This window comes from Nicotiana tomentosiformis, chromosome 6 (genome assembly GCF_000390325.3).
Source record: "Nicotiana tomentosiformis chromosome 6, ASM39032v3, whole genome shotgun sequence".
NCBI lineage: Eukaryota > Viridiplantae > Streptophyta > Magnoliopsida > Solanales > Solanaceae > Nicotiana > Nicotiana tomentosiformis.
In genome coordinates this window covers 6,828,078-6,837,804 of record NC_090817.1, presented here as the reverse complement: position 1 = coordinate 6,837,804, position 9,727 = coordinate 6,828,078, and positions in this window count along the sequence as shown.

Below are 9,727 nucleotides of genomic sequence, written 5' to 3'. Positions count from 1 at the left end.
ATTACCCACATAGTTAAGAATTATCTCAAATTACTTAAAATATTGCTCATTTTTAGCACACCTTATACACCTCACTATCATGGTCATGTGGTACCTTGTATGGCACTAGTCCATAAACACGGGGTATTATAGCTTGGACCGTATTTTATCCCAAAATGTCAAATATTGACGAAATTCATTTTCTTTAATTTTCTTTCCCTCTCACCTTCACGAATTTACTCATCACTTGTTTGAAATAGCATAATACTTATAAATCCAAAATAATCTCATTCCCGAACTTACGTCGATTAACTTACGACGAAACGTTAACGTACGAAAATGTGGGATGTAACATCTCATTTCCGAGATTCCATCAATTTATTTATGGCGTACTTTCACGTACGAAAACATGGGGTGTAACACCTTTCACCAACAGGAATGAATGCAAGGCTACCCATACTCAGCGTCTTCCTACTCAAGGCATCGACCACCACATTGGCCTTCCCGGGATGATACAAAATAGTAATATCATAACCTTCAGCAGCTCCAACCATCTCCGCTGCCTCAAATTTAGATCATTCTGTTTGAATAAGTGCTGGAGACTCCAATGATCTATAAATACTTCACACAACACACCATAGAGATAGTGCCTCCAAATCTTCAATGCAAGGACAATAGTTGCAAATTCTAAATCATGAACAGGGTAGTTCTTTTCATGTGGCTTCAACTGATGCGAAGCATAAGCAATCACTCTACCCTCTTGCATTAAGACACACCTAATACCAATCCCAGAAGCATCGCAATACACTGTATAATAGCCTGAAGTTGAAGGCAAAACTAGAACTGGAGTTGTGGTCAAGGCAGCCTTGAGCTTATGAAAGCTTTCTTCACACTCATCCGACCACCTGAATGGAGCACCCTTCTGGGTAAATTAAGTCAAAGGTGATGCAATAGACGAGAAGCCCTCCATAAAGCAACTATAATAATCGGCCAAGCCAAGAAAACTCCAAATCTCAGTAGCTGGAGATGGCCTAGGCCAACTCTGAACTGCCTCTATCTTCTTTAGATACACCTTAATTCCTTCACTAGACACTATGTGTCCTAAGAATGCCACCGAACTAAGCCAGAACTCACACTTAGAGAATTTGGCATAAAGTCTCTCCTCTCTCAACCTCTGTAATATAATACCAAGTGTTGTGCATGCTCCTCCTGGCTACGTCAGTACACCAGGATATCATCAATAAATACTATGACAAATGAATCAAGATAAGGCTGGAATACGATATTCATCAAGTGCATAAATGCTGCTGGGGCGTTTGTCAGCCCAAAAGACATCACGAGAAATTCATAGCAACCATAACAAGTCCTAAATGTCGTCTTTAGAATATCCGAATCCTGAATTTTTAACTAGTGATACCCAGGCCTCAAATCAATTTTGGAGAACACTCTCGCTCCTTGAAGCTGGTCAAATAAATCATCAATGCGCGGCAAGGGATACTTGTTTTTAATTGTAAATTTGTTCAACTGCCTGTAATCAATGCACATCTGCAATGTACCATCTTTCTTTTCACAAACAGGACCGGCGCACCCCAAGACGACACACTAGGCCTGATAAACCCCTTATCAAGAAGTTTCTGAAGTTGCTCCTTCAATTCTTTCAGTTCAGTCGGAGCCTCTCACCATAGTAAATGAGACCCCACTAGTCTCCAGGATACCCGTTGTATGAAGAATCCGCTAGCATCTATCCAAGAAATTTTGAGCATCCTCTGACTCAGTTCCACTGAATGATGGAGGATGGAGCCTCCCAAATCTCTCTAATCTCTTTTGCTCCTCGTCATTCATAGTAGGACCCACCTGGGCCTGAGCAGCTATAACTGGTTGAACTGGTAATACCCCTGGTATCTAGAGTCCCTGCAATACCTGCTCTAGAGCACGGGCGACAGGGGTATGAGTACCTCCCCCGGCCTGAGAAGTGGCTGGTGCGACATGAGCCAAAACCACCTGAGCAAGGCCAGTGCAAACTGTGAATATCTGGGCCAAAGTCTCTTGAAGGCTTGAAATCACAATAGGCATCGCTGGTGCCTAAGTTGGTCCCACCGGCTCAACTATATCTGGAACCTCCTCATGAGTTGGAGCAACTGGTGGGTCAATAGGTGTTGCTCTAGCTGTTGTACTAGCTGTACCTCGGCCTCTACCGTAGCCCCGACCTCTCGTGGCCCAAACTGGTGGTACTGGTGATTGTCTATCCAATCCAGTAGTACGTGTCCTCACCATCTGTGAGAGAATAAAATAACAGAATTTTAGTTTTTGGAATCAATATATTCGCATGACCATAATACAAGAGAGTGAAATTTTCCTAAGGATTCTGCAGCCTCTCGAAGAAAAGTACAGACGTCTTCGTACCAATCCGAAAGACTCTACTAAACCTACTCATGACTCGTGAGACCCATGCAACCTAGGCTATAATACTATCTCAATACTAAGAAAGCCAATAATCTCAATAAATCACAAATTCGTTTAAGTTTGAAAATATAATAATTAGATTTAAAAGAAAATCCCACAATTTCTGATACAGATTCACTCCCAAAACCCGGTGTCACTAAGTACATGAGCATCTAAATGATACATAGTCAGACTGAATAAAATACTGTCTGGAAATATAGAACAATACAATAACTGAAAGGAAAGAGAATCAAGGTCTGCGGATGCCAAACAGCTACCTCGATAGTCTCTAACAGCTAAATCTCTAAAATCTAGCAACCGCCATATCCGAAAGTACCTGGATCTGCACACGAAGTGCAGAGTGTAGTGAGTATAACCGATCCCATGTACTTAATAAGTAACAAGACTAACCTTTGGGCTGAAAGTAGTGACGAGATCAATAGGTACAGTCCAATATGAAATAACAGTACAGAAATATAGGCATATTTTCAAGTTCAACAGATAATTCAGTACAAGTAAAATAAATCAATTCTGCATGATATGAGGATTATGACATCTCTATATCTACGTGCCAATGTACGTGTTGTATATGGTATACTACTATGGAAGCATCATGTACTCACATTTTAAGAGTACTCAATCACTCAATACTATACGGGCAGGTCTAGCCCAGGGAAGATCCATCCCTCAATATAAATAGCAACTGACAGTCAGTCACTTAGTACTGTATCTAGCCAATCCAGCCCAGATATAAAAAAAATAAGGCAACTCCATGCCCTGGGAAGTCCATCCTAATATAATATCCATTACGCTCACTATGTGGGGTGCAGACTCCGGAGGGGCTCCTTCAGCCCAAACGCTATATAAGCCAGATCCAAGCATAAATCAATAAAATATGTTACGGCGTGCAGCCCGATCCCATAATTATAACTCACAAATCAGGCCCTCGGCCTCACTCAGTCATAAACCTCTCCAGCCTTCGGGCACACAATGATATGAAAATTAGCCTGACATGATGATATGGTGTATCAATGAATGACAACATAGACTGAGATGTGATATGCAAATAATATATGTGACTGAGTACAAATTATATTTTAAACATTTTAATTCAACAACATCACGACCTCTGTGGGTCCCAAAATATCGGCACATAGCCTAAACATGATCTCTACTATGATTCTCAGCTCAATTTCTATAACACATGGAGGATATGTGGATAAGGATATGATTATTTGAAATTCCACGGAATCAATTAGTTCACCATTACTATGGTACACGCACACACGCATGTCACTGAGCATGTGTGTCACCTCCAACAAATCATATAACACGTAATTCGGAAATTTATACCCTCAGAACCAAGTTTAGAAGTGTTACCTCAAACCGTGTAATTCTTTACTCTGCTATGCCTTTGCCTCGCAAATCGCCTCTGAATGCCTCAACTCTAACCACAATTAATTCGATTCAGTCAATATGAATTATAGGAATTAATTCCATATGAAAATACTAATTTTTCAACAAAATCAGAAATTTAACTCAAAAATCGCTCGTGGGGCCCACATCTTGAAATCCAACGAAACTCACAAAATTCGACAACCCATTCAATTACGAGTCCAACCATACTAGTTTGACTCAAATTCGACTTCAAATCGACATTCAAGTCCTAAAGATTCATTTTATGAAATTTCTACAATTTTTCCCAAATTTCCATTTCCAAATACCGATTAAATGGTGAATACAATGATATATTCATGTATGTTGACCAAACCTGAGTTAGAATTACTTATCCCGGTGAATTTCTTGAAACTCCCACAAACAATTGCCACAAATCGAGCTCCCAAAGTCCATATATGAAATAATACTCTAACCCTCGTTTATAAAGTACAAAAATCCAATCCCTCATTGTGCCGACCACAAAATTTTTGTGCGGTCCGCACATTCCAGGTTCTGCGGCCGCAATCCAAATTGTGCGACTGCACTTTAGCAGTCTCTGCCCTATCAGGCTTCAGTAAATTGACCATAACCTTTTCTACAAATGTCCAATTGGTTAATGGTATACCTTTTGGGAAACTAGATTCAAAGGTCTACAACGTTCATTTTGTAATCATCTCTAAATTCCTTGTAGATTAAAAGATATAAGCTTCCGAAATCGGACCATTGAACCTGCAGAATCCCTTTTCTGCGGCCGCGAGAAGAATTTTGCGGTCCGTACTTTTCCTTTGTGGTCTGCACATGATGCTTTGCCTCAACACTACAAAAGGTGCCCTCGCACTTCCAAAAGTTCCAGAACAACATCAAAGTGCCGAAATGCCTAGACTAGCTCAAAACTCACCCCGAAACACATCCGAGCCACTCAGAACTCCGTCTGAATATACCAACAAGTCCTAAAACAAGATACAAACTTAATCGGGCCCTCAAATTGCATCAAACAACATCAAAAACATGAATCACACTCCAATTCAATCCTATTAAAACTAAGGAAATTCCAACTTCTACGATCGATGTCAAAACCTATCAAATCAAGTCCGATTGACCTCAAATTTTGCACACAAGTCATAAATGACATAATGGAGCTATTCCAATTTCCAGAATTAGATTTTGATTATGACATCAAAAAGTCAACTCCTCGGTCAAACTTCCAAACTTAAATTTATGTTTTAGTCATTTCAAGCCTAATTTAACTACGGACTTCTAAATAATTTTTCGAACATGCTCCTAAGTCCAAAATCACCATACGGGGCTATTGGAATTATCAAAATTCTACCTGGGTCATTTACACATATGTCAATATCCGGTCAACCTTTTCAACTTAAGCTTTAAATCTTGGAACTAAGTATTCCAATTCATTCTGAAACCTCCCCGATAAGTCTCATAATTATAATTGAACACTTAATAAGAAGTAAATGGAGAAACGGGGATGTAATACTCAAAACGACTGGACGGATAGTTATAGTTCTACTTTACCGGTGATTCTTTCCTCTTGTTTGACTAACTTATAGGTTGACTCTACATTGGCGGTGCTCCACAAGAGGGAGAAAGCTATTGGGTGGACTTTGGCGGATATTTGGGAAATAAACTCCGCATTTTTCATGCACAAGATTAACTTGGAAAAAGATTCCAAACCCTTCACAGAACATCAAAGGAGACTCAATGAAGCCATGCAAGATGTTTTCAAAAAGGAGATCATCAAGTGGTTAGATACCGGGGTGGTCTACCCCATTTCCGACAATTCGTGAACTTCTCCGGTGTAAGGTGTCCCTAAGAAGGGGGGCATAACTGTGGTCACCAATGATAATAACGAGTTGATTCCAACAAGAACGGTGACCGGGTGGAGAGTGTGTATGGACTATCGGAAGCTAAACAAAGTGACAAGGAAAGACTATTTCCCACTCCCCTTTCTTGACCAAATACTTGATAGGTTGGCTGGCCGTGCCTTCTATTGCTTTCTAGATAGATATTATGGCTATAACTAAATCCTTATTCCCCCGGAAGATCAAGAGAAAACAAATTTCACTTGTCCCTATGGCACTTTTGCTTTCAAGCGGATGCCATTTGGCTTATGCAATGCACCGGCAATTTTTTAACGGTGTATGATGGCGATCTTTACGGATATGGTCGAGGACTACCTTGAAGTTTTCATGGATTACTTTTTGGTAGTCGGGGATTCCTTTGATAATTTCTTGGCAAATTTGGATAAAGTATTGGCAAGGTGTGAAGAAACGAACTTGGTGTTGAATTGGGAGAAATGTCATTTCATGGTTGAGGAGGGCATTGTCCTTGGCCAAAAAAATTCAAAGAAGGGCATTGAGGTCAACAAGGCAAAGATAGAGGTGATTTCTAAACTTCCACCTCCAACATCAGTGAAAGGCGTGAGAAGTTTCTTGGGTCACGCAGGGTTCTACCAGTGCTTCATAAAGGATTTTTCCAAAGTGGTGAACCCCTTGTGCAATCTTTTAGAGAAAGATGCTAAGTTTCACTTCAATGATGATTGCATGAGAGCCTTTGAATTGCTAAAGTTCAAGTTGACAACAACTCCCATTATCACCATTCCTAATTGGAGTATTCCTTTTGAGCTCATGTGTGATGCTACTGATGTAGCGGTTGGAGTAGTTTTGGGGCAACATATCAATAAGATTTTTCATCAGGTCTATTATGCTAGTAAGACCATGAATGATGCCCAAGTAAATTACACCGCTACTGAAAAAGAGCTCCTTGCCATTGTGTTTGCAATTGAGAAGTTTCATCCCATACTTGATGGGCAAAGGTTATTGTCCATACGGATCATGCGGCACATTGCTATCTTATGAGCAAGAAAGATTCAAAAGCTAGGTTGATGAGATGGGTGCTATTGTTGCAAGAGTTTGATATTGACATTCAAGATCGACAAGGGAGTGAAAATCAAGTGGCGAACCACTTGTCTTGTTTGGAGGAGGGGGGGAGGCCGCATGATGGCCTTGAAATCAATGACTCCTTTCCCGATGAGCAACTCTTGGCCATTTCAATGAAGGAGGTGCCATGGGTCGCCGATCTAGCAAACTTCCTTGTATGTGGAATCATCCAGGATGATTTCTCTTCAAATCAAAGGATGAAGCTCAAACGGGATTGTCAAGATTATTATTGGGACGAACCTTACCTCTTCCATATTTGCACGGATGGGGTAATTAGAAGATGTGTACCGGATGAAGAGCAATATATTATTCTTGAGGCTTGGCATTTTTCGCCTTATGGTGGTCACCATGGCGGACCAAGAACGGCGGCTAAAGTGCTAAGTTGTTATTTCTATTGGCCCACTCTCCACAAAGATGCAAGTAATATGGTGAAAAGATGTGATGAATGCCAATGGGCCGGTGGAATCTCGAAGAAGAATGAAATGCCTCTCACTACCACTTTGGAGATTGATATCTTTAATATGTGGGAAATTGACTTCATGGGTCCTTTTGTGAGTTCTTATGGAAACACCTACATCTTAGTCGTGGTTGATTATGTGTCTAAATGGGTTGAGGCCATTTCTCTACCCAACAATGAATCGAGAAGTGTGGTGGCGTTCTTGAAGAAGAATATTTCACAAGATTTGGTACTCTGCGGGCTATCATAAGCGATGGGGGTCGCATTTTTGCAACAAGGCTTTTGACACTTTGCTTAGCAAGTATGGTGTCACTCATAAAGTTACGACTCCCTATCATCTTTAAGCTAGCGGTCAAGTGGAAGTCTCCATACCGGCTGGTTTTTGGCAAAGCTTGTCATCTTCCGGTGGAACTTGAGCACAAAGCCATATGGGCTTTAAAGAAGTTGAATCTTGATTGGGATGCAGCCTCCAACTTGCAGGTTGCACATTTGAATGAATTGGATGAGTTCTGGTACCATGCATATGCAAGTTCGTCCTTCTACAAATAGAGAATGAAGTACCTTCATGAAAAATACATCCAAAACAAGGAGTTCAAGGTGGGAGATCTTGTTTTGTTGTTCAACACACGATTGAATATGTTTTCCGGAAAGTTGAAATCCAAATGGAGTGGTCCCTTTAAAATTGTGGGTGTGACACCTTTTGGCGCATTGGACTTGAAGAACAAAAATGATGAGGTATTCTGAATCAATGGTCACCGGGTGAAGCATTATTTGGGACAAGCTAATGATAGCCACGTGGTGGCAGTTATTCATTTGAAGTGATGGTAATATGCGTCGTGCCGCGATGTTAAATCATGCGCTTCTTGGGAGGCAACCCATGTCTTCTTTTTGTTTTTTTTTCTTCTTTTGTAGATAGGTGTTATTTTATGCTAACCAGATTTGAAGTGTGTTGCAGGAATGAGTGTGCTTTACAGGAATTGTTCTTAGACAAATTGGCTAAGTGTGAAAAAAGTGTGGACCGCACAATTTTGAATGTTACAGCAGAAGGAATCTGCGGCGGCACAATTCTTATGCAGACCGCATAAATTGAGATGGGAAATTGCAAACTCTCTGAAGTTTGGTCTTTCAGAGAATTGGCCATTCTACGGCCGCACATCGAATTATGCGGTCCGCAGCCAAAATCAACGGTCGCACCACAAATTATGCGGACCGTAGATCTACAAGGCTATTGAGCCTTCAGGTAACTGAGTGCGGACCGCAGAAGGAATTTTGCGGCCGCACTCCTCCATTTATTCCTCAAGTCTGCGTCTAAGTATAAATAGTAGCCTTGGGTTACTGTACAAGTTTTTCCCTCTCTGAGCACCCTAAATTATAAAACTTGGAAATTATTTGTTCATTCATATGCCACACTCCATACACATTTTTGATCACTTATTTGCACTCCTTCATATCTGGTATGTTAAATTTCTCATAGAATTTTTAACTTTTTAGTTGAATTTATAATTTGTTAGATAGTTTTAGGCCATTTATCAATAGATTTCAATTTTACTACCATGTGGGGGTAAATCTGTGTTGGGTCAACTACTAATTGCTTTATGGGGACTGGGTAACTTGATTTGCATGCTTAATTGTTAATTCCACGTTGAAACTATGCAAAAACATAAAAATCCTAGAGGTTTAATCGAGTTGATTTTGAAATCTACGACCACACAAGTGATTGTGCGGTCCCCATAGTTGAGATCTAGGATCCTTGGTCAAGTAAGATTCTGCAGCCGCATTCCAAATTGTGAAGACCGCAGAAATTCCACCGTAGCCGCAGAAAAGTGTGCGGTCGCAAATCAGGCAAATCTCTGTCATCAGAGAATTGGCACTTTTGGAAAATCTAATGTGCGGTCGTAGTGAGAAATATGCGGATCGCACTTCTATTATGCGATCGCACTAAAAATTGTGCGGACCGCAGTTCTATCTCTTCATCCGTAAGTACAAATTGTGCGGTCCGCACAACCCGGTCTGCGGTCGTACTTGTAATTGTGCGAACTGCACTTCCCCATCTTGTACTCATGTTCTACACTGTGATATGTTGTCTGTGTGCAATTGGATTACAACTGAATTCTAATGTTGCTAGTTATAGAAAATGGTTAGATCTAGTAGCCGCGGTGACACTTCAAAAGGGAAGGGGTAAACCTTCCAGAGGCCGAGCCAAAGACACTTTATCCCTCGCCCTCTAGAAGATAATCACCAAAAAAGCTATAATAGTCCGAGGAATATAGCTCGAGCCCTCCGAATCTAGTTCATATTCCCCATATCGGGAAGCATCGGAGGGCGACTCAGTGCAAGAGAAGCCTATTGTCCAATCACAGCCACAGCAGCCACAGGGAAGGTATCAACTCTGGGACGAGCCTTCCTCCTCACATAGCACCTCCGAGGGTTCGGAGAGTGCCAGTCAGGCTTTAGAGCC